Below are 25,463 nucleotides of genomic sequence, written 5' to 3'. Positions count from 1 at the left end.
TGATGAAGGGCTGCAGAGTGTTGGCTTCTAGAGCAGAATAATGACTGCCAGGGATTTTCTACTGGATGTAAAGTTTGGTTAATGACAAGTTTATTATTTGTTTTTATTACATATTTCACCATTTATTTTTTTTTTTCCAACAATGTGATTTTCCTTAAAATGAAGTTGATATTGAATGTGTTACTTTGGTTTCTACATAGTTTGTTCTTTTCTACATAGTTTGTTATTTTCTGCATAGTTTGTTCTTTCTGTAAATCAGATGGGACTTTTTTGCCATGAGAATGGTCTTGTTTTTAAAGGAACAATATTTTTTGAGAGTGAATTCAACATCATTCTTGTAATTTTCAATTATATTTTTGTACTAAAATGTTTTGAAGAAAATTCACCTTCATGGCTTCATCGGGCGTTGAAACCGAGAATCTGTCCAGCAGCTATAATTTTTTTCAATTGTAAGATTTTATTGATTTTTAAGAAAACACAGAGCACTTAACAAATCAGCACATGAAGTGCCAACACTGACATAGTTGTCGCGGGCGGGGAGGAGGGTGTCAGCACACCGCGCTCACCCCTTCTGCTCGGGTCCGGCAGCTGCTCCTTGGTGGCTCGAGCTGTGGGCCGGATCCCGGGGTTTCTCGAGCGACACTCCTCGCCCGTGAGTGAAAGGGGGTGTTTGTTGGGTGTGGGGAGTGTTATAGTTCGTGACGCCACCCACGGTTGTGGTGATTGCACCACCGCTGCTCAGTATGGGGGTCCCGGGGATGGTGATGCGGAGCAGCCAGGTGTTGTGTTGCCCCTCCGTGCGTAGGGGTTGGTGATCCCGGGGCCCAGTGATGAGATGTGAAGTGTAGGGCCTGGTGGGCGCAGGGACGCGGGGGCAGCGCTGTGCCTTGCGGCAATGTGGTACTCACTCAGCCTGACACACGGACACAGTTTGTACGGTAAACCAAACGGCTGGTAGGACGGTCCCACAGACGGCTGCACCTGCACTCCCGGTAGGTGATGGTGATGTCCCTCTTCCTTGCACCTTTGTTTGACTTGTGGCAGCGGTGGATTCCCTCCGGTTACCCGCTCCCCGACTGCAATCTGGGCCGGAGGAGCTCTACACTTTGCCCGCAGGCGCTGGCCCTGCGGAAACTGGTGCCCTGGCGGTGGCGGTGTCTCCCCGGTTCAGGTTGGGCTGTTGCCTTCAATCGGGACTTGGTTGTTGGGGGATCTGCGTCCCCGTCACTGACGGATTTGGCAAATCTGGCGACTCCTAGCCTTGCCGGGGTCCGAGAGGCCCCTGCCCTGGTGCTGACTGTCCTTCGGAACACTGCTCCAGACCACCGGGCACACAGCCAACGGGGTCCTTCCAGGAACTTCCAAACGGTCCCCCTCCAGACGGTCACCGCCGTTGCTGACCTTGCTGTTCTGGCCCTCCACAAAGCTGGACCCTTCAGGCTGTCTTTCTCTTCTGTCACTTCACTTGCTTTCCTCCTTTACTACTTTCACTTTCACTTTCTTAACTCCTCTACTTAGCTCCTCACACTTGCCCTACCTGGGCTTCTCTGCCTGGTTACTTCCTGCCTCCAGAGTTGTGAGCTCCTCGGTGGGCGGAGCCAACCGCCTGGCCCACCCCCTGGTGTGCATCATCAAACTCCTGGAGGAAGGCAACAAGGATTTCTAGGCTAGCTGTGATGTGCCTACCTGGAGTTTGGGGTGTGGTGGTGTTGTGACCCGTGTCCCCTGGCTTGCCCAGGGCGACACATTCCCCCTTAGCAAAATGCAGACCGTCCGCGGGCTGCCGTCCTACACCGGTTTTATTTTTCTGTAAAAGGGGGTAACAGGGTTAAGAAAACATGAATAACATTTTTAATCAAAACTCTTCCCAAGACGGGAGGCACATTTACTTTCAACGTTGCAACGGTATACGGTCACGGTTTCCGCTCTCTCCCACCCAAGCAACCTGGCCCTGATGCTGCCCCTAAAACCCAGGCAGCACCCCTTGACCCACAGTCCAGCACAAGTTACCCGAGCGGGATCTGTCCTTCCCCTCCAGAGGGTGGCCACCGGTTCCTTTGGTGGCTGGGCCCCAGCCTGCTCTGCTCAGGGCCCTCCCTCCAACCTGCCTCTCCGGAGGCGGTATGGCGGAAACGGTAACGGTAACCAACATATTTACAAGCCACTTAACGTTTGTGGTGCCCTGCAAGTTCACGGGCTTGTCCATGGATAGTCCTCCATGCAAAATAAACTTTAAACGGTCCCCACGGGGACAACGGTGCCGGCTCCAGCCGGTTGCAAATCAACAAACAAATCAGGTGAAAAACTCGGTAATTTTCATTTTCCTTATCATTTTCAACTTTTTAAACTTTTTCAAACAAACAGCAACTTTAGTGATGGTCCCAACGGGGACGGTGCAACGGGCATCCGCTGCCCCACTCCGGTCCTTTTGCTGCTTCATCCGAGGGAGGGGATGCAGAGCTCACCTTGCTCTCCGGGCTGCCCTTCAGCTTTACATCCAGGGCAAACCACTCCCTCTCTCCGCAGTGCCGGGTGTAACGCACCATGTCCCCCGGTATAAGATTGCAGCCAGGATGCTCCTCGGGCAGATGGGCATTCACGTCCCGCCGGGCCACAAACACCTTGGCCTCCAGGCCCGGTTCGTATATGAATCCGTAGCCCCGGCGGACATCAAACCGCCTCACCTGCCCCTCGTAGAACGGGCCCCGGACACGGAAGGTCGCTTGCCGCAGGTTTTCCTTTTCCCGAATGGCTCGGCCCACCAGCTCGGCTTTCCTTCTCTCCCTCTTCGCGATCTCCAGGCCCAGCTTTGTCAGCTCCCTGTCCCAGTATGGCGCTGCTGCGAGCTCCGGCGCACGGGTTGAGCCCCGCGGGACATCCAGTACGTTACCCACTGTCAGGAAGGTGGGCAGCGTATCCCGCGGTGTCATGGCCTTGGGCGCTGCCTTGCAGCAACAACCCGGCGCCACCTCAGCCGAGGTGTGGGGGATGGGCACAGGGGCTTTCCGCAGTTGGGCCTTCGGCTCGGAGCGAGTCGTCGGCTCCGGCTCGGAAAACTGCTCGGGGACTGTCTCTGGCACAATCTTCGGGGACTTCCAAGGTAATGCCTCCGGTTTGTTACGGGCTCTGGCTACAGGTCGGTCCGCTGGGGCGGACGGGCTGGGTATCGCTACCGGTTGCGGTGGTAGCGGGCCTAGTGGCGGGGTCACGGCCTCTGAGACGGGTGGCGAGGGAGGCAACGGGGGGAGAGGGCTTGGACCGGGCACCACAGCCGCGATGACCGGCCCTGCAAGGGCATCGGGACGTGGGTCACTCACCCTCCCTTTCTCCGCCTCCTCCTCGCGTCTCCGCACGGTGGCTACAACGTCCGCCATGTCGGCCTCCCACTCCTCCATGAGGAGCTGCATCTTCACCTGCAGCCGTTGGTAGAGCTGCGCGGTCCGGATCTCCACCCACGCCGCGGTTCCAGGCGCGGGGGGTACGGTGTCGCGGGACGGCATCCACATGGTGTCTTCACTGTTGGCTTCCAGGAACGGTATTCTCACAAGGTCCTGGCGTCCCTGCTTTTATAACCGCAGCTACATGCGTCCAGCCGCCATCGCGTCCCCCTTAGCTCTTTTCGGCCCCTCCTCCCTCGGGGCGGGGTTTTGGCCTTCGCGCCTCTACTGCTCGAGAAGACGCTCGAGCGGGAACTTTTTGCGCCAAAGATGGCGGCCTCTGAAATTTTTCTGCCGGATGCCTCCGGCGGTAACAAGGCGCACCTCTACCAGACGGCAGAGCGGTAAGATCCTGTTTGTGACGCCAAGTTGTCGCGGGCGGGGAGGAGGGTGTCAGCACACCGCGCTCACCCCTTCTGCTCGGGTCCGGCAGCTGCTCCTTGGTGGCTCGAGCTGTGGGCCGGATCCCGGGGTTTCTCGAGCGACACTCCTCGCCCGTGAGTGAAAGGGGGTGTTTGTTGGGTGTGGGGAGTGTTGTGGTGATTGCACCACCGCTGCTCAGTATGGGGGTCCCGGGGATGGTGATGCGGAGCAGCCAGGTGTTGTGTTGCCCCTCCGTGCGTAGGGGTTGGTGATCCCGGGGCCCAGTGATGAGATGTGAAGTGTAGGGCCTGGTGGGCGCAGGGACGCGGGGGCAGCGCTGTGCCTTGCGGCAATGTGGTACTCACTCAGCCTGACACACGGACACAGTTTGTACGGTAAACCAAACGGCTGGTAGGACGGTCCCACAGACGGCTGCACCTGCACTCCCGGTAGGTGACGGTGATGTCCCTCTTCCTTGCACCTTTGTTTGACTTGTGGTAGCGGTGGATTCCCTCCGGTTACCCGCTCCCCGACTGCAATCTGGGCCGGAGGAGCTCTACACTTTGCCCGCAGGCGCTGGCCCTGGGGAAACTGGTGCCCTGGCGGTGGCGGTGTCTCCCCGGTTCAGGTTGGGCTGTTGCCTTCAATCGGGACTTGGTTGTTGGGGGATCTGCGTCCCCGTCACTGACGGATTTGGCAAATCTGGCGACTCCTAGCCTTGCCGGGGTCCGAGAGGCCCCTGCCCTGGTGCTGACTGTCCTTCGGAACACTGCTCCAGACCACCGGGCACACAGCCAACGGGGTCCTTCCAGGAACTTCCAAACGGTCCCCCTCCAGACAGTCACCGCCGTTGCTGACCTTGCTGTTCTGGCCCTCCACAAAGCTGGACCCTTCAGGCTGTCTTTCTCTTCTGTCACTTCACTTGCTTTCCTCCTTTACTACTTTCACTTTCACTTTCTTAACTCCTCTACTTAGCTCCTCACACTTGCCCTACCTGGGCTTCTCTGCCTGGTTACTTCCTGCCTCCAGAGTTGTGAGCTCATCGGTGGGCGGAGCCAACCGCCTGGCCCACCCCCTGGTGTGCATCATCAAACTCCTGGAGGAAGGCAACAAGGATTTCTAGGCTAGCTGTGATGTGCCTACCTGGAGTGTGGGGTGTGGTGGTGTTGTGACCCGTGTCCCCTGGCTTGCCCAGGGCGACACATATACACTTGCCTAAGTGACTATAGCTTGGAAGAGAGAAACAGGAGGAGGGAGAAAAAATATGTAGTAACTAGAATGAGAGCGAGAGAGAATCGCCCTCTGGAGCAGATCCAAAAATTTGTTAGAACTCTGAAGACGGGAATCACCACTCCAGAGAAAGAGCCCTTGAGAACCCCTGAGGTATTGTTGTATCCCAGATAGCCACCCCTATCTCAGGATAGGTTGCTATAATGGGGAGGAAAGGAAGGCCTTCCAGTGGAACTATTTGGTGGCAGCACTAGCTTATGTTTTTATAGGATTGCGCCACCAGGGTCTCCATACAGTAAATTAGAGAAATTTTCTCAAACCATTCCTCTAATGAAGGAGGGTCAGGGGACCTCCAATGATGTGGAATTATTGTCTTAGTTGCTTGTAATAGGTGCCTTAGCAGAAATTTTTTATAGGTGGCCTTGGACATTGGAAACATGAACTGAAGCCCCGCCTTTGAAAAGACAGGCACTGAAAGACCTGTGATTTCTTTTACTGTCCCGAGTTCCCCCTGCCAGAACGTTCGAAGTGTCGGACAAGACCACCATACCCGAGTTCCATCTGCCAAAATGCTCAAAGTGTCGGACAAGACCACCAAACCCAAGTTCCCCCTGCCAGAACGCTCGAAGTGTTGGACAAGACCACCATACCCGAGTTCCCCCTGCCAGAATGCTCAAAGTGTCGGACAAGACCACCATACCCGAGTTTCCCCTGCCAGAACACGCGAAGTGTCGGACAAGACCACCATATATGAGACATGGTATCCTCCTCCAACCTTCAACGCCACCAATGACTAGACTTCCCCGGGAACCACCTCTGCAGAACCGCAGGAACCCGATACCATCGAGAGACAATCTTGAAACTCGTCTCCTGAGATTTTGTCGCCATTACAGATTTGTGGAACAAGGAAAAACACATCCCATTGTTATTGCGTGAAAGTGAGGTGGACTTCGAGTTCCCAGGCTCCGCAGAAGGGGGGGGGCATCCTCCATCTATCTACAGTTAATAAACCATAGAGGACTGATATAGAATCGGCCGGCCTAAAGGAGGCAGTGCTTCTTCAAACCCTGACAGAAGGCTAGCAGCTATAATTTTGACTACTATGTAAAAACCCCGAAAAATGATATTGCCTTGTTAATCCCTGCATGACATTTGACATAGGTTTATGTCATGGTCGGTAAGGGGAACCTGGAAAAAGATTTCAAGCTGTTCCATGGTGAGCTTGTGGGCTCAGGAGTAGTGATGAGCAGACTTGGACTGTAAAGGCTAGATCTGCATGGGTTCAAAAGTACCTCAACCGTGGGCCTGGATTTCTCAGGGAACTCTGGGTAACGATCCGTCTGGAAACTGGGGAAATTAAAAAAAAAAAAAAGGGGAAAGCAGGCTCATCTGCTACATTTTTTCACCCATAGAAATCAAAGAGTAAGTGCAAAAACACAGCAAAGCCTGTTTTAGTGACTAAAACCAACTTTATTAAATATTATTATACCGTAATTATTTTACCTTTATTACAGGTTCATGAAAGCGTAAAACTAGTTGGTTCCACTGGGGATCGAACCCAGGACCTTCTGCGTGTAAAGCAGATGTGATAACCACTACACTATAAAACCTGATGAAGGGCTGCAGAGTGTTGGCTTCTAGAGCAGAATAATGACTGCCAGGGATTTTCTACTGGATGTAAAGTTTGGTTAATGACAAGTTTATTATTTGTTTTTATTACATATTTCACCATTTATTTATTTTTTTCCAACAATGTGATTTTCCTTAAAATGAAGTTGATATTGAATGTGTTACTTTGGTTTCTACATAGTTTGTTCTTTTCTACATAGTTTGTTATTTTCTGCATAGTTTGTTCTTTCTGTAAATCAGATGGGACTTTTTTGCCATGAAAATGGTCTTGTTTTTAAAGGAACGATATTTTTTGAGAGTGAATTCAACATCATTCTTGTAATTTTCAATTATATTTTTGTACTAAAATGTTCTGAAGAAAATTCACCTTCATGGCTTCATCAGGCGTTGAAGCCGAGAATCTGTCCAGTAGCTATAATTTTTTTCAATTGTAAGATTTTATTGATTTTTAAGAAAACACAGAGCACTTAACAAATCAGAACATGAAGTGCCAACACTGACATATACAATTGCCTAAGTGACTATAGCTTGGAAGAGAGAAACAGGAGGAGGGAGAAAAAATATGTAGTAACTAGAATGAGAGCGAGAGAGAATCGACCTCTGGAACAGATCCTAAAAGTTGTTAGAATTCTGAAGACGGGAATCACCACTCCAGAGAAAAAGCCCTTGAGAATCCCTGAGGTATAGTTGTATCCCAGATAGCCACCCCTATCTCAGGATAGGTTGCTATAATGGGGAGGAAAGGAAGGCCTTCCAGTGGAACTATTTGGTGGCAGCACTAGCTTATTTTTTTATAGGATTGCGCCACCAGGGTCTCCATACAGTAAATTAGAGAAATCTTCTCAAACCATTCCTCTAATGAAGGAGGGTCAGGGGACCTCCAATGATGTGGAATTATTGTCTTAGTTTCTTGTAATAGGTGCCTTAGCAGAAATTTTTTATAGGTGGCCTTGGACATTGGAAACATGAACTGAAGCCCCGCCTTTGAAGAGACAGGCACTGAAAGACCTGTGATTTCTTTTACTGTCCCGAGTTCCCCCTGCCAGAACGTTCGAAGTGTCGGACAAGACCACCATACCCGAGTTCCATCTGCCAAAACGCTCAAAGTGTCGGACAAGACCACCAAACCCGAGTTCCCCCTGCCAGAACGCTCGAAGTGTTGGACAAGACCACCATACCCGAGTTCCCCCTGCCAGAATGCTCGAATTGTCGGACAAGACCACCATACCCGAGTTCCCACTGCCAGAACACTCGAAGTGTCGGACAAGACCACCATATATGAGACATGGTATCCTCCTCCAACCTTCAACTCCACCAATGACTAGACTTCCCCGGGAACCACCTCTGCAGAACTGCAGGAACCCGATACCATCGAGAGACAATCTTGAAACTCGTCTCCTGAGATTTTGTCGCCATTACAGATTTGTGGAACAAGGAAAAACACATCCCATTGTTATTGCGTGAAAGTGAGGTGGACTTCGAGTTCCCAGGCTCCGCAGAAGGGGGGGGGCATCCTCCATCTATCTACAGTTAATAAATAGTGATGAGCGAGTACTAAAAAGCTCGGGTGCTCGAAGCTCGGGCCGAGCCTCCCAAGATACTCGTGTACTCGGCCCGAGCAACGAGCCCAATGTTATCCTATGGGAGACCCGAGTATTTTTGTGAAATGACCACCGGCAGCATGTAGAAACCCTAAAAATGGCACAAAAGTCTCCGAAGAGTGCTCAAATGACATGGCAACAGCATGGGGAAGACCCCTTGAAGCATTTATCACTCAAAAGTCACAGCTGTGAACAATTTTGTCTGCGTTTTACGCCATTTTTACGGATTCACCAGAAAACCTTCCAAAATGACACCAAAATGAATTTTCATGGCGGAAATGTTAAGGGCACATACCCAATAGTGAGATAGAGCTAATGTATGTTACTTTTTGAGATCAATACATGAAAGATTTTACGTAAAACATTGTGTGGCACTCCGATGTCCCTGAGAAGAGACGTACATAAAGGCCTCTGAGTCTAATGTGCCCATTTTGAGGAACTGAGTCTTTGTAGTATTTTCCTTTGCCAGGGCAGTCCAAAATTTTGAGGTTCACCAATGACCCTGCATACAGATGTGCATGAGGGCCTGTAAACCTGAAGTGCCCATTGGAAGGAAGTGGGTCTATTGTAGTATAGCCCTTAGGCAGGGCAGCCAAAAATTGGGAGGCTCCACGTTGTCCCTGGATAGAGACGTGCATGAGGGCCTGTAAACCTGAAGTGCCCATTGGAAGGAAGTGGGTCTATTGTAGTATAGCCCTTAGGCAGGGCAGCCAAAAATTGGGAGGCTCCACGTTGTCCCTGGATAGAGACGTGCATGAGGGCCTGTAAACCTGAAGTGCCCATTGGAAGAAAGTGGGTCTATTGTAGTATAGCCCTTTGGCACGGCAGCCAAAAATTGGGAGGCTCCACGTTGTCCCTGGATAGAGACGTGCATGAGGGCCTGTTAACCTGAAGTGCCCATTGGAAGGAAGTGGGTCTTTTGTAGTATAGCCCTTTGGCAGGGCAGCCAAAAATTGAGAGGCTCCACGTTGTCCCTGGATAGAGACGTGCATGAGGGCCTGTAAACCTGAAGTGCCCATTGGAAGGAAGTGGGTCTATTGTAGTATAGCCCTTTGGCAGGGCAGCCAAAAATTGGGAGGCTCCACGTTGTCTCTGGATAGAGACGTGCATGAGGGCCTGTTAACCTGAAGTGCCCATTGGAAGGAAGTGGGTCTTTTGTAGTATAGCCCTTTGGCAGGGCAGCCAAAAATTGGGAGGCTCCACGTTGTCCCTGGATAGAGACGTGCATGAGGGCCTGTAAACCTGAAGTGCCCATTGGAAGGAAGTGGGTCTATTGTAGTATAGCCCTTTGGCAGGGCAGCCAAAAATTGGGAGGCTCCACGTTGTCCCTGGATAGAGACGTGCATGAGGGCCTGTTAACCTGAAGTGCCCATTGGAAGGAAGTGGGTCTTTTGTAGTATAGCCCTTTGGCAGGGCAGCCAAAAATTGGGAGGCTCCACGTTGTCCCTGGATAGAGACGTGCATGAGGGCCTGTAAACCTGAAGTGCCCATTGGAAGGAAGTGGGTCTATTGTAGTATAGCCCTTTGGCAGGGCAGCCAAAAATTGGGAGGCTCCACGTTGTCCCTGGATAGAGACGTGCATGAGGGCCTGTAAACCTGAAGTGCCCATTGGAAGGAAGTGGGTCTTTTGTAGTATAGCCCTTTGGCAGGGCAGCCAAAAATTGGGAGGCTCCACGTTGTCCCTGCTTAGAGATGTGCATGAGGGCCTCAAAACATTGTTCCCATTGCAAAGGAGCGGGTCTCCTGTCGTTGTAATGTCCATTCTGCAAAGAATGGGCGAAAAAATTTACCACTGGGGGTATACCTGAAACAAAGGCCTAACTCTTGTAACGGTCATCATGGTGGCGCATGAGGAGAAGGGGGAGCAGTCCAGCGATTATCCAAAGTCCAGAAGTGTGTACCCATGGGTGACTGGAGGTACATGGCAAATTCCCGTTACAAACTTTAAATTCCGCTCTCATTTGCTGGTGGTGTGGTGAAGTCTGGCCCAATCCAACCCTTGTTCATCTTGATCAGAGTCAGCCTGTCAGCATTTTCAGTTGACAGGCGGGTGCGTTTATCTGTAATGATTCCACCTGCGGCACTAAAAACACGCTCTGACAAAACGCTAGCGGCAGGGCAGGCCAGGACTTCCAAGGCGTAGAGAGCCAATTCATGCCACGTGTCCACCTTGGATACCCAATAATTGTAAGGCACAGAGGAATGTCGGAGTACAGTTGTTCGATCTGCAAGGTACTCCTTGAGCATCTGGGCAAACTTAGGATTTCTTGTGGCACTACCCCGCACCTCAGGGGCTGTGGTACGTGAGGGGCTGAGAAAACTGTCCCACATCTTAAAGACTGTTCCCCTACCTCTGGCGGATTGGACTTGTGCCTCTCTCGGCTGTACGCCTTGGTTGTCCACTGATTCCTGACCTATGCCGCTAGCGTTTTGTGAGGGGAATGCTTTGCCTACTTCCGTGACTATGGCCTTCCGGAACTGCTGCATTTTGGTTGACCTCTCCGCCTCGGGAATAAGAGACATAAAGTTCTCCTTGTAGCGTGGGTCTAACAGTGTTACCAACCAGTAATAATTGTCGGCCAAGATGTTCTTAACGCGAGGGTCACGAGACAGGCAGCTTACCATAAAGTCAGCCATGTGCGCCAGACTCTTAACAGCCAGGACTTCAGTAGCCTGACCAACACGTTGACTGAACATGCTGTCCTCCTCCTCCTCCTCCTCCTCCTCCTCCTCATCTACCCTGTCCTCTGGCCAGCCACGCTGAACCGAGGATATGACTGGTGTGCATGTCATATCCTCAATTTGGCCGGAGATTTGCTCCATGTCTTCATCCTCCTCCTCGTCATAGTCCTCCACTGCACGTTGTGATGAGACGAGGCTGGGCTGTGTGTTATCACCCACACCCACTACTGTTTCTTGCTGCAACTCATCGCGCTCCGCCTGCAATGCATCATGTTTGGTTTTGAGCAGAGACCGTTTTAGAAGGCAGAGTAGCGGTATGGTGATGCTAATAATGGCGTCATCACCACTCACCATCTTGGTGGAGTCCTCAAAGTTTTGGAGGATGGAACATAGGTCGGACATCCATCTCCACTCCTCAGGTGTTATGTGTGGAGTTTGACCCATTTCCCGACGGCTTAGGTGATGCAGGTACTCAACAACTGCCCTCTTCTGCTCACATATCCTGACCAACATGTGCAGAGTTGAATTCCAACGCGTGGGGACATCACACACCAGTCTGTGAGCCGGAAGATGCAAACTGCGCTGAAAGCCGGCAAGGCCGGCTGAAGCAGTAGGTGACTTTCGAAAATGTGCAGACAGGCGGCGAACTTTTACCAGCAGATCAGACAGCTCTGGGTATGACTTTAGAAACCGCTGAACCACGAGGTTGAGCACATGGGCCACGCATGGAACATGTGTCAGCTAGCCTCGCCTCAAAGCCGCCACCAGGTTCCGGCCATTGTCACACACGACCTTTCCTGGCTTTAGGTTCAGAGGTGTGAGCCAGTGATCTGCCTGCTGTTTCAGAGCTGTCCACAGCTCTTCTGCATTGTGGGGTTTGTCACCTATGCAGATTAGCTTCAGCACAGCCTGTTGCCGCTTCGCCGAGGCAGTGCTGCAGTGCTTCCAGCTTGGGACTGGTGTGGAGGGTACAGTGGATGAGGATGCGCAGGAGGAGGAGGAGGCTGAAGAGCATGACATTCCGGAGCTGTAGAGTGTGGGTGAAACACTGACTGAGGTAGGGCCTGCAAACCTTGGTGTGGGAAGGACGTGTTCCGTCCCTCGCTCAGACTGGGTCCCAGCTTCCACAATATTAACCCAGTGTGCCGTCAACGAGATGTAGCGGCCTTGCCCACAAGCACTTGTCCACGTGTCTGTGGTTAGGTGGACTTTGGGTGAAACAGCGTTGTTCAGGGCACGTGTGATGTTTTGTGACACGTGGTTATGCAACGCGGGGACGGCACACCGGGAGAAATAGTGGCGGCTGGGGACCGAGTAACGTGGGACAGCTGCCGCCATCAGGTCGCGGAATGCTTCTGTCTCCACCAGCCTAAAAGGCAACATTTCCAGCGCAAGCAGTCGCAAAATGTTAGCATTTAGAACTGTGGCATGTGGGGTGTTGGCAGTGTATTTGCGCCTGCGTTCAAAGGTTTGCTGAATGGATAACTGAACGCTGCGCTGGGACAAGGACGTGCTTGATGATGGTGTTATTTCTGCGTAGGCAACTGCAGGTGCAGGAATGGAGGAGGCTTGTTCGCAGGCAGCATGGACAGGGGATTGGCTCGCATGCACAACCAGCGAAGACGTAGCAGTGACATTAGCAAGCACTGCTCCTCGACTCTGTTGTACTTCCCACAAAGTCGGGTGCTTGGCTGACATGTGCCTGATCATGCTGGTGGTGGTCAGGCTGCTAGTTTTGGTACCCCTGCTGATGCTGGCACGGCAGGTGTTGCAAATGGCCTTTTTAGAATCATCTGGATCCAACTTAAAAAACTGCCAGACTCGGGAAGACCTAACATTTGTACAGGCACCTTGTGTCGTGTTGTTGTTCCGGGGAACGGTTGCCTGACTTCTGCCTGGAGCCACCACCCTGCTTCTTACTGCCTGTTGGGATGCTACGCCTCCCTCCCCCTGTGCACTGCTGTCCTCGCTCTGCATATCCTCCTGCCAGGTTGGGTCAGTTACTGGATCATCCACCACGTCGTCTTCCTCTTCCGCACCCTGCTCCTCCTCCTGACTTCCTGACAATTGTGTCTCATCATCGTCCACCCCTTGTTGAGACACGTTGCCAACTTCGTGAGAACGTGGCTGCTCAAATATTTGGCCATCTGTACATACGATCTCCTCATGACCCACTTCAACATGAGCTGGCGAGAGGCCAGAATGTGCGAATGGAAACGTGAACAGCTCTTCCGAGTGTCCAAGTGTGGGATCATTAATGTCCGAGGACATGTACTCAGCCTTGTGGTAGGAAGGATGATCAGGTTCTGAAATGTGCGGTGCAGTATCACGGCTACTGACACTTGACCGTGTGGAAGACAGAGTGTTTGTGGTGGTGCCAATCTGACTGGAAGCATTATCCGCTATCCAACTAACAACCTGTTGACACTGGTCTTGGTTCAAGAGCGGTGTACTGCTGCGGTCCCCAAGAATTTGGGACAGGACGTGCGAGCGACTAGATGTGGCCCTTTGTTGTGGCAAAATTAGAGCTTGCCCACGACCTCGGCCTCTGCCTGCACCACCATCACGTCCACTTCCTTGTTCCTTGCCAACGCCCTTGCGCATTTTGCAATGCTGTGCTGACGTGTATTCACTAGACTTGGGCGTTATATCAAAGTTTGTGCAAATCGTGCACCTGTACGCTGCCACCGACAGGCACACACGTGCGGTTTTTAAATGCAAGCACGGACGCACTAAGAACCTAACACAGGTTTTAGGAGCAAAAATTAAGAACTCTGACACTATCAGCCACTGCTGACTGACGTGTATTATACACTACACTTGTGCGTTATATAATAGTTTGGTAAAAACGCACACAAGTGCACCTGTACGCTGCCACCGACAGGCACACACGTGCGGTTTTTAAATGCAAGCACGGACGCACTAAGAACCTAACACAGGTTTTAGGAGCAAAAATTAAGAACTCTGACACTATCAGCCACTGCTGACTGACGTGTATTATACACTACACTTGTGCGTTATATAATAGTTTGGTAAAAACGCACACAAGTGCACCTGTACGCTGCCACCGACAGGCACACACGTGCGGTTTTTAAATGCAAGCACGGACGCACTAAGAACCTAACACAGGTTTTAGGAGCAAAAATTAAGAACTCTGACACTATCAGCCACTGCTGACTGACGTGTATTATACATTACACTTGTGCGTTATATAATAGTTTGGTAAAAACGCACACAAGTGCACCTGTACGCTGCCACCGACAGGCACACACGTGCGGTTTTTAAATGCAAGCACGGACGCACTAAGAACCTAACACAGGTTTTAGGAGCAAAAATTAAGAACTCTGACACTATCAGCCACTGCTGACTGACGTGTATTATACACTACACTTGTGCGTTATATAATAGTTTGGTAAAAACGCACACAAGTGCACCTGTACGCTGCCACCGACAGGCACACACGTGCGGTTTTTAAATGCAAGCACGGATGCACTAAGAACCTAACAGGTTTTAGGAGCGACAATTGCTGAGAAGTCTGACACTATCAGGACTGTTTTAGACTGTGTACACCAGCCCCAGATATGATGAAGGCTGGTATACGGTCACCACTAGGAATGGCTATATACCCTGCCTGCCTGCCTGCCTGCCTGTATACTGCTACAATAGTCCTGACAAGGACTCTTTTGGTCACTAGCCTGTATTCCAACCTGGCTATACCCTGCCTGTATACAGCAACAATAGTCCTGAGAAGGACTCTGCTACTGTACTCCGACCTGGCTATACCCTGCCTGCCTGTATACAACTAGAATAGTCCTGAGAAGGACTTTTGGTCACACTGTTTGCAGCCCTGCTACGGAAACAGCTATAAAGGGCCGCAAACCTTTCCCTGAAGCAGCGACCCTCTCCCTGCACCGACTGTCTGGATAGCTGTGAGCAGAGCACAGCGCGCCCGCCGGTATAAAGGCTCGGTCACGCTGTGCAGGCCGGCCAATCACTGCAATTCCACAACTAACAGGGCTGTGGCATTGCAGTGGTCTGCCAGCCAATCCCTGCATGAGGGCTGGCTCTCAAAAGAGCGCCAACATGCAGGGATGAAGACCACGAGTACAGCACGAGTATCGCGAGATTACTCAGTCCCCGCCGAGTAGACCGAGTACAGTGATACTCATGCGAGTACCGAGTAGTAACAAGCATGCTCGCTCATCACTATTAATAAACCATAGAGGACTGATATAGAATCGGCCGGCCTAAAGGAGGCAGTGCATAGTTCTTCAAACCCTGACAGAAGGCTAGCAGCTATAATTTTGACTACTATGTAAAAACCCCGAAAAATGACATTGCCTTGTTAATCCCTGCATGACATTTGACATAAGTTTATGTCATGGTCGGTAAGGGGAACCTGGAAAAAGATTTCAAGCTGTTCCATGGTGAGCTTGTGGGCTCAGGAGTAGTGATGGGCAGACTTGGACTGTAAAGGCTAGATCTGCATGGGTTCAAAAGTACCTCAACCGTGGGCCTGGATTTCTCGATCCAGGTCTGGAAACTGGAGTAATTAAAAAAAAAAAGGGGAAAGCAGGCTCATCTGCTACATTTTCTCACCCATAGAAACCAAAGAGTAAGTGCAAAAACACAGCAAAGCCTGTTTTAGTGACTAAACCAACTTTATTAAATATTATTATACCGTAATTATTTTACCTTTATTACAGGTTCATGAAAGCGTAAAACTAGCTGGTTTCACTGGGGATCGAACCCAGGACCTTCTGCGTGTAAAGCAGATGTGATAACCACTACACTATGAAACCTGATGAAGGACTGCAGAGTGTTCGCTTCTAGAGCAGAATAATGACTGCCAGGGATTTTCTACTGGATGTAAAGTTTGGTTAATGACAAGTTTATTATTTGTTTTTATTACATATTTCACCATTTATTTATTTTTTTTCCAACAATGTGATTTTCCTTAAAATGAAGTTGATATTGAATGTGTTACTTTGGTTTCTACATAGTTTGTTCTTTTCTACATAGTTTGTTATTTTCTGCATAGTTTGTTCTTTCTGTAAATCAGATGGGACTTTTTTGCCATGAGAATGGTCTTGTTTTTAAAGGAACGATATTTTTTGAGAGTGAATTCAACATCATTCTTGTAATTTTCAATTATATTTTTGTACTAAAATGTTCTGAAGAAAATTCACCTTCATGGCTTCATCGGGCGTTGAAGCCGAGAATCTGTCCAGCAGCTATAATTTTTTTCAATTGTAAGATTTTATTGATTTTTAAGAAAACACAGAGCACTTAACAAATCAGCACATGAAGTGCCAACACTGACATATACACTTGCCTAAGTGACTATAGCTTGGAAGAGAGAAACAGGAGGAGGGAGAAAAAATATGTAGTAACTTGAATGAGAGCGAGAGAGAATCGCCCTCTGGAACAGATCCAAAAAGTTGTTAGAACGCTGAAGACGGGAATCACCACTCCAGAGAAAGAGCCCTTGAGAATCCCTGAGGTATAGTTGTATCCCAGATAGCCACCCCTATCTCAGGATAGGTTGCTATAATGGGGAGGAAAGGAAGGCCTTCCAGTGGAACTATTTGGTGGCAGCACTAGATTATTTTTTTATAGGATTGCGCCACCAGGGTCTCCATACAGTAAATTAGAGAAATCTTCTCAAACCATTCCTCTAATGAAGGAGGGTCAGGGGACCTCCAATGATGTGGAATTATTGTCTTAGTTGCTTGTAATAGGTGCCTTAGCAGAAATTTTTTATAGGTGGCCTTGGACATTGGAAACATGAACTGAAGCCCCGCCTTTGAAGAGACAGGCACTGAAAGACCTGTGATTTCTTTTACTGTCCCGAGTTCCCCCTGCCAGAACGTTCGAAGTGTCGGACAAGACCACCATACCCGAGTTCCATCTGCCAAAACGCTCAAAGTGTCGGAGAAGACCACCAAACCCGAGTTCCCCCTGCCAGAACGCTCGAAGTGTTGGACAAGACCACCATACCCGAGTTCCCCCTGCCAGAATGCTCGAATTGTCGGACAAGACCACCATACCCGAGTTCCCCCTGCCAGAACACTCGAAGTGTCGGACAAGACCACCATATATGAGACATGGTATCCTCCTCCAACCTTCAACTCCACCAATGACTAGACTTCCCCAGGAACCACCTCTGCAGAACCGCAGGAACCCGATACCATCGAGAGACAATCTTGAAACTCGTCTCCTGAGATTTTGTCGCCATTACAGATTTGTGGAACAAGGAAAAACACATCCCATTGTTATTGCGTGAAAGTGAGGTGGACTTCGAGTTCCCAGGCTCCGCAGAAGGGGGGGGGGCATCCTCCATCTATCTACAGTTAATAAACCATAGAGGACTGATATAGAATCGGCCGGCCTAAAGGAGGCAGTGCATAGTTCTTCAAACCCTGACAGAAGGCTAGCAGCTATAATTTTGACTACTATGTAAAAACCCCGAAAAATGACATTGCCTTGTTAATCCCTGCATGACATTTGACATAAGTTTATGTCATGGTCGGTAAGGGGAACCTGGAAAAAGATTTCAAGCTGTTCCATGGTGAGCTTGTGGGCTCAGGAGTAGTGATGGGCAGACTTGGACTGTAAAGGCTAGATCTGCATGGGTTCAAAAGTACCTCAACCGTGGGCCTGGATTTCTAAGGGAACTTTGGGTAACGATCCAGGTCTGGAAACTGGGGTAATTAAAAAAAAAAAAAAGGGGAAAGCAGGCTCATCTGCTACATTTTTTCACCCATAGAAATCAAAGAGTAAGTGCAAAAACACAGCAAAGCCTGTTTTAGTGACTAAAACCAACTTTATTAAATATTATTATACCGCAATTATTTTAACTTTATTACAGGTTCATGAAAGCGTAAAACTAGCTGGTTTCACTGGGGATCGAACCCAGGACCTTCTGTGTGTAAAGCAGATGTGATAACCACTACACTATGAAACCTGATGAACGGCTGCAGAGTGTTGGCTTCTAGAGCAGAATAATGACTGCCAGGGATTTTCTACTGGATGTAAAGTTTGGTTAATGACAAGTTTATTATTTGTTTTTATTACATATTTCACCATTTATTATTTTTTTTCCAACAACGTGATTTTCCTTAAAATGAAGTTGATATTGAATGTGTTACTTTGGTTTCTACATAGTTTGTTCTTTTCTACATAGTTTGTTATTTTCTGCATAGTTTGTTCTTTCTGGAAATCAGATGGGACTTTTTTGCAATGAGAATGGTCTTGTTTTTAAAGGAACGATATTTTTTGACAGTGAATTCAACATCATTCTTGTAATTTTCAATTATATTTTTGTACTAAAATGTTCTGAAGAAAATTCACCTTCATGGCTTCATCGGGCGTTGAAGCCGAGAATCTGTCCAGCAGCTATAATTTTTTTCAATTGTAAGATTTTATTGATTTTTAAGAAAACACAGAGCACTTAACAAATCAGAACATGAAGTGCCAACACTGACATATACACTTGCCTAAGTGACTATAGCTTGGAAGAGAGAAACAGGAAGAGGGAGAAAAAATATGTAGTAACTAGAATGAGAGCAAGAGAGAATCGCCCTCTGGAACAGATCCAAAAAGTTGTTAGAACGCTGAAGACGGGAATCACCACTCCAGAGAAAGAGCCCTTGAGAATCCCTGAGGTATAGTTGTATCCCAGATAGCCACCCCTATCTCAGGATAGGTTGCTATAATGGGGAGGAAAGGAAGGCCTTCCAGTGGAACTATTTGGTGGCAGCACTAGCTTATTTTTTTATAGGATTGCGCCACCAGGGTCTCCATACAGTAAATTAGAGAAATCTTCTCAAACCATTCCTCTAATGAAGGAGGGTCAGGGGACCTCCAATGATGTGGAATTATTGTCTTAGTTGCTTGTAATAGGTGCCTTAGCAGAAATGTTTTATAGGTGGCCTTGGACATTGGAAACATGAACTGAAGCCCCGCCTTTGAAGAGACAGGCACTGAAAGACCTGTGATTTCTTTTACTGTCCCGAGTTCCCCCTGCCAGAACGTTCGAAGTGTCGGACAAGACCACCATACCCGAGTTCCATCTGCCAAAACGCTCAAAGTGTTGGACAAGACCACCAAACCCGAGTTTCCCCTGCCAGAACACTCGAAGTGTTGGACAAGACCACCATACCCGAGTTCCCCCTGCCAGAATGCTCGAAGTGTCGGACAAGACCACCATACCCGAGTTCCCCCTGCCAGAACACTCGAAGTGTCAGACAAGACCACCATTTATGAGACATGGTATCCTCCTCCAACCTTCAACGCCACCAATTACTAGACTTCCCCGGGAACCACCTCTGCAGAACCGCAGGAACCCGATACCATCGAGAGACAATCTTGAAACTCGTCTCCTGAGATTTTGTCGCCATTACAGATTTGTGGAACAAGGAAAAACACATCCCATTGTTATTGCGTGTAAGTGAGGTGGACTTCGAGTTCCCAGGCTCCGCAGAAGGGGGGGGGCATCCTCCATCTATCTACATTTAATAAACCATAGAGGACTGATATAGAATCGGCCGGCCTAAAGGAGGCAGTGCATAGTTCTTCAAACCCTGACAGAAGGCTAGCAGTTATAATTTTGACTACTATGTAAAAACCCTGAAAAATGACATTGCCTTGTTAATCCCTGCATGACATTTGACATAAGTTTATAAGTTTTTTAAGAGTAAGTGCAAAAACACAGCAAAGCTTGTTTTAGTGACTAAAACCAACTTTATTAAATATTATTATACCGTAATTATTTTACCTTTATTACAGGTTCATGAAAGCGTAAAACTAGCTGGTTTCACTGGGGATCTAACCCAGTACCTTCTGCATGTAAAGCAGATGTGATAACCACTACACTATGAAACCTGATGAAGGGCTGCAGAGTGTTGGCTTCTAGAGCAGAATAATGACTGCCAGGGATTTTCTACTGTATGTAAAGTTTGGTTAATGACAAGTTTATTATTTGTTTTTATTACATATTTCACCATTTATTTAATTTTTTTTCCAACAATGTGATTTTCCTTAAAATGAAGTTGATATTGAATGTGTTACTTTGGTTTCTACATAGTTTGTTCTTTTCTACATAGTTTGTTATTTTCTGCATAGTTTGTTCTTTCTGTAAATCAGATGGGACTTTTTTGCCATGAGAATGGTCTTGTTTTTAAAGGAACGATATTTTTTGAGAGTGAATTCAACATCATTCTTGTCATTTTCAATTATATTTTTGTGATTTCTTTTACTGTCCCGAGTTCCCCCTACCAGAACGTTCGAAGTGTCGGACAAGACCACCATACCCGAGTTCCATCTGCCAAAACTCTCAAAGTGTCGGACAAGACCACCAAACCCGAGTTCCCCCTGCCAGAACGCTCGAAGTGTTGGACAAGACCACCATACCCAAGTTCCCCCCGCCAGAATGCTCGAAGTGTCGGACAAGACCACCATATATGAGACATGGTATCCTCCTCCAACCTTCAACGCCACCAATGACTAGACTTCCCCGGGAACCACCTCTGCAGAACCGCAGGAACCCGATACCATCGAGAGACAATCTTGAAACTCGTCTCCTGAGATTTTGTCGCCATTACAGATTTGTGGAACAAGGAAAAACACATCCCATTGTTATTGCGTGAAAGTGAGGTGGACTTCGAGTTCCCAGGCTCCGCAGAAGGGGGGGGCATCCTCCATCTATCTACAGTTAATAAACCATAGAGGACTGATATAGAATCGGCCGGCCTAAAGGAGGCAGTGCATAGTTCTTCAAACTCTGACAGAAGGCTAGCAGCTATAATTTTGACTACTATGTAAAAAACCCGAAAAATGACATTGCCTTGTTAATCCCTGCATGACATTTGACATAAGTTTATGTCATGGTCGGTAAGGGGAACCTGGAAAAAGATTACAAGCTGTTCCATGGTGAGCTTGTGGGCTCAGGAGTAGTGATGGGCAGACTTGGACTGTAAAGGCTAGATCTGCATGGGTTCATAAGTACCTCAACCCTGGGTCTGGATTTCTCAGGGAACTCTGGGTAACGATCCAGGTCTGGAAACTGGGGTAATTAAAAAAAAAAGGGGAAAGCAGGCTCATCTGCTACATTTTTTCACCCATAGAAATCAAAGAGTAAGTGCAAAAACACAGAAAAGCCTGTTTTAGTGACTAAAACCAACTTTATTAAATATTTTTATACCGTAATTATTTTACCTTTATTACAGGTCCATGAAAGCGTAAAACTAGCACGTTTCTCTGGGGATCGAACCCAGGACCTTCTGCGTGTAAAGCAGATGTGATAACCACTACACTAAGAAACCTGATGAAGGGCTGCAGCGTGTTGGCTTCTAGAGCAGAATAATGACTGCCAGGGATTTTCTACTGGATGTAAAGTTTGGTTAATGACAAGTTTATTATTTGTTTTTATTACATATTTCACCATTTATTTATTTTTTTCCAACAATGTGATTTTCCTTAAAATGAAGTTGATATTGAATGTGTTACTTTGGTTTCTACATAGTTTGTTCTTTTCTACATAGTTTGTTATTTTCTGCATAGTTTGTTCTTTCTGTAAATCAGATGGGACTTTTTTGCCATGAGAATGGTCTTGTTTTTAAAGGAACGATATTTTTTGAGAGTGAATTCAACATCATTCTTGTAATTTTCAATTATATTTTTGTACTAAAATGTTCTGAAGAAAATTCACCTTCATGGCTTCATCGGGCGTTGAAGCCGAGAATCTGTCCAGCAGCTATAATTTTTTTCAATTGTAAGATTTTATTGATTTTTAAGAAAATACAGAGCACTTAACAAATCAGCACATGAAGTGCCAACACTGACATATACCCTTGCCTAAGTGACTATAGCTTGGAAGAGAGAAACAGGAGGAGGGAGAAAAAATATGTAGTAACTAGAATGAGAGTGAGAGAGAATCGCCCTCTGGAGCAGATCCAAAAAGTTGTTAGAACTCTTAAGACGGGAAACACCACTCCAGAGAAAGAGCCCTTGAGAATCCCTGAGGTATAGTTGTATCCCAGATAGCCACCCCTATCTCAGGATAGGTTGCTATAATGGGGAGGAAAGGAAGGCCTTCCAGTGGAACTATTTGGTGGCAGCACTAGCTTATTTTTTTATAGGATTGCGCCACCAGGGTCTCCATACAGTAAATTAGAGAAATCTTCTCAAACCATTCCTCTAATGAAGGAGGGTCAGGGGACCTCCAATGATGTGGAATTATTGTCTTAGTTGCTTGTAATAGGTGCCTTAGCAGAAATTTTTTATAGGTGTCCTTGGACATTGGAAACATGAACTGAAGCCCCGCCTTTGAAGAGACAGGCACTGAAAGACCTGTGATTTCTTTTACTGTCCAGAGTTCCCCCTGCCAGAACGTTCGAAGTGTCGGACAAGACCACCATACCTGAGTTCCATCTGCCAAAACGCTCAAAGTGTCGGACAAGACCACCAAACCCGAGTTCCCCCTGCCAGAACGCTCGAAGTGTTGGACAAGACCACCATACCCGAGTTCCCCCTGCCAGAATGCTCGAAGTGTCGGACAAGACCACCATACCCGGGTTCCCCCTGCCAGAACACTCGAAGTGTCGGACAAGACCACCATATATGAGACATGGTATCCTCCTCCAACCTTCAACTCCACCAATGACTAGACTTCCCCGGGAACCACCTCTGCAGAACCGCAGGAACCCGATACCATCGAGAGACAATCTTGAAACTCGTCTCCTGAGATTTTGTCGCCATTACAGATTTGTGGAACAAGGAAAAACACATCCCATTGTTATTGCGTGAAAGTGAGGTGGACTTCGCGTTCCCAGGCTCCGCAGAAGGGGGGGGGGCATCCTCCATCTATCTACAGTTAAAAACCATAGAGGACTGATATAGAATCGGCCGGCCTAAAGGAGGCAGTGCATAGTTCTTCAAACCCTGACAGAAGGCTAGCAGCTATAATTTTGACTACTATGTAAAAACCCCGAAAAATGACATTGCCTTGTTAATCCCTGCATGACATTTGACATAAGTTTATGTCATGGTCGGTAAGGGGAACCTGGAAAAAGATTTCAAGCTGTTCCATGGTGAGCTTGTGGGCTCAGGAGTAGTGATGGGCAGACTTGGACTGTAAAGGCTAGATCTGCATGGGTTCAAAAGTACCTCAACCGTGGGCCTGGATTTCTCAGGGAACTCTGGGTAACGATCCAGGTCTGGAAACTGGGGTAATTAAAAAAAAAAAAAAAAAAAGGGGGGAAAGCAGGCTCATCTGCTACATTTTTTCACCCATAGAAATCAAAGAGTAAGTGCAAAAACACAGCAAAGCCTGTTTTAGTGACTAAAACCAACTTTATTAAATATTATTATACCGTCATTATTTTACCTTTATTACAGGTTCATGAAAGCGTAAAACTAGCTGGTTTCACTGGGGATCGAACCCAGGACCTTCTGCGTGTAAAGCAGATGTGATAACCACTACACTATGAAACCTGATGAAGGGCTGCAGAGTGTTGGCTTCTAGAGCAGGATAATGACTGCCAGGGATTTTCTGCTGGATGTAAAGTTTGGTTAATGACAAGTTTATTATTTGTTTTTATTACATATTTCACCATTTATTTATTGTTTTTTCCAACAATGTGATTTTCCTTAAAATGAAGTTGATATTGAATGTGTTACTTTGGTTTCTACATAGTTTGTTCTTTTCTACATAGTTTGTTATTTTCTGCAAAGTTTGTTCTTTCTGTAAATCAGATGGGACTTTTTTGCCATGAGAATGGTCTTGTTTTTAAAGGAACGATATTTTTTGAGAGTGAATTCAACATCATTCTTGTAATTTTCAATTATATTTTTGTACTAAAATGTTTTGAAGAAAATTCACCTTCATGGCTTCATCAGGCATTGAAGCCGAGAATCTGTCCAGCAACTATAATTTTTTTCAATTGTAAGATTTTATTGAGTTTTAAGAAAACACAGAGCACTTAACAAATCAGCACATGAAGTGCCAACACTGACATATACCCTTGCCTAAGTGACTATAGCTTGGAAGAGAGAAACAGGAGGAGGGAGAAAAAATATGTAGTAACTAGAATGAGAGTGAGAGAGAATCGCCCTCTGGAGCAGATCCAAAAAGTTGTTAGAACTCTTAAGACGGGAAACACCACTCCAGAGAAAGAGCCCTTGAGAATCCCTGAGGTATAGTTGTATCCCAGATAGCCACCCCTATCTCAGGATAGGTTGCTATAATGGGGAGGAAAGGAAGGCCTTCCAGTGGAACTATTTGGTGGCAGCACTAGCTTATTTTTTTATAGGATTGCGCCACCAGGGTCTCCATACAGTAAATTAGAGAAATCTTCTCAAACCATTCCTCTAATGAAGGAGGGTCAGGGGACCTCCAATGATGTGGAATTATTGTCTTAGTTGCTTGTAATAGGTGCCTTAGCAGAAATTTTTTATAGGTGTCCTTGGACATTGGAAACATGAACTGAAGCCCCGCCTTTGAAGAGACAGGCACTGAAAGACCTGTGATTTCTTTTACTGTCCAGAGTTCCCCCTGCCAGAACGTTCGAAGTGTCGGACAAGACCACCATACCTGAGTTCCATCTGCCAAAACGCTCAAAGTGTCGGACAAGACCACCAAACCCGAGTTCCCCCTGCCAGAACGCTCGAAGTGTTGGACAAGACCACCATACCCGAGTTCCCCCTGCCAGAATGCTCGAAGTGTCGGACAAGACCACCATACCCGGGTTCCCCCTGCCAGAACACTCGAAGTGTCGGACAAGACCACCATATATGAGACATGGTATCCTCCTCCAACCTTCAACTCCACCAATGACTAGACTTCCCCGGGAACCACCTCTGCAGAACCGCAGGAACCCGATACCATCGAGAGACAATCTTGAAACTCGTCTCCTGAGATTTTGTCGCCATTACAGATTTGTGGAACAAGGAAAAACACATCCCATTGTTATTGCGTGAAAGTGAGGTGGACTTCGCGTTCCCAGGCTCCGCAGAAGGGGGGGGGGCATCCTCCATTTATCTACAGTTAAAAACCATAGAGGACTGATATAGAATCGGCCGGCCTAAAGGAGGCAGTGCATAGTTCTTCAAACCCTGACAGAAGGCTAGCAGCTATAATTTTGACTACTATGTAAAAACCCCGAAAAATGACATTGCCTTGTTAATCCCTGCATGACATTTGACATAAGTTTATGTCATGGTCGGTAAGGGGAACCTGGAAAAAGATTTCAAGCTGTTCCATGGTGAGCTTGTGGGCTCAGGAGTAGTGATGGGCAGACTTGGACTGTAAAGGCTAGATCTGCATGGGTTCAAAAGTACCTCAACCGTGGGCCTGGATTTCTCAGGGAACTCTGGGTAACGATCCAGGTCTGGAAACTGGGGTAATTAAAAAAAAAAAAAAAAAAAGGGGGGAAAGCAGGCTCATCTGCTACATTTTTTCACCCATAGAAATCAAAGAGTAAGTGCAAAAACACAGCAAAGCCTGTTTTAGTGACTAAAA

At 47.7% G+C, this 25,463-nt stretch overlaps 5 non-coding genes across 5 annotated transcripts; all 5 read right to left on the bottom strand.

Moving 5' to 3' along the window:
- Nucleotides 1–6,567: 6,567 nt before the first annotated feature.
- On the bottom strand, nt 6,568–6,640 carry TRNAV-UAC (transfer RNA valine (anticodon UAC)). The gene has a single exon. It is a non-coding gene; the product is annotated as a tRNA-Val (tRNA).
- A 9,031-nt stretch (nt 6,641–15,671) lies between these two features.
- TRNAV-UAC (transfer RNA valine (anticodon UAC)) lies at nt 15,672–15,744 on the bottom strand. Its single transcript has one exon. It is a non-coding gene; the product is annotated as a tRNA-Val (tRNA).
- A 2,092-nt stretch (nt 15,745–17,836) lies between these two features.
- On the bottom strand, nt 17,837–17,909 carry TRNAV-UAC (transfer RNA valine (anticodon UAC)). Its single transcript has one exon. It is a non-coding gene; the product is annotated as a tRNA-Val (tRNA).
- Nucleotides 17,910–19,755: 1,846 nt separating this feature from the next.
- Nucleotides 19,756–19,828, bottom strand: TRNAV-UAC (transfer RNA valine (anticodon UAC)). Its single transcript has one exon. It is a non-coding gene; the product is annotated as a tRNA-Val (tRNA).
- Nucleotides 19,829–23,364: 3,536 nt separating this feature from the next.
- Nucleotides 23,365–23,437, bottom strand: TRNAV-UAC (transfer RNA valine (anticodon UAC)). The gene has a single exon. It is a non-coding gene; the product is annotated as a tRNA-Val (tRNA).
- Between the last annotated feature and the right edge of the window lie 2,026 nt (nt 23,438–25,463).

Source organism: Anomaloglossus baeobatrachus, chromosome 10 (assembly GCF_048569485.1).
Source record: "Anomaloglossus baeobatrachus isolate aAnoBae1 chromosome 10, aAnoBae1.hap1, whole genome shotgun sequence".
Classification (NCBI taxonomy): domain Eukaryota; kingdom Metazoa; phylum Chordata; class Amphibia; order Anura; family Aromobatidae; genus Anomaloglossus; species Anomaloglossus baeobatrachus.
Note: the sequence above shows the minus strand (reverse complement) of the source record. Positions and strands in the feature narration are given on the sequence as shown.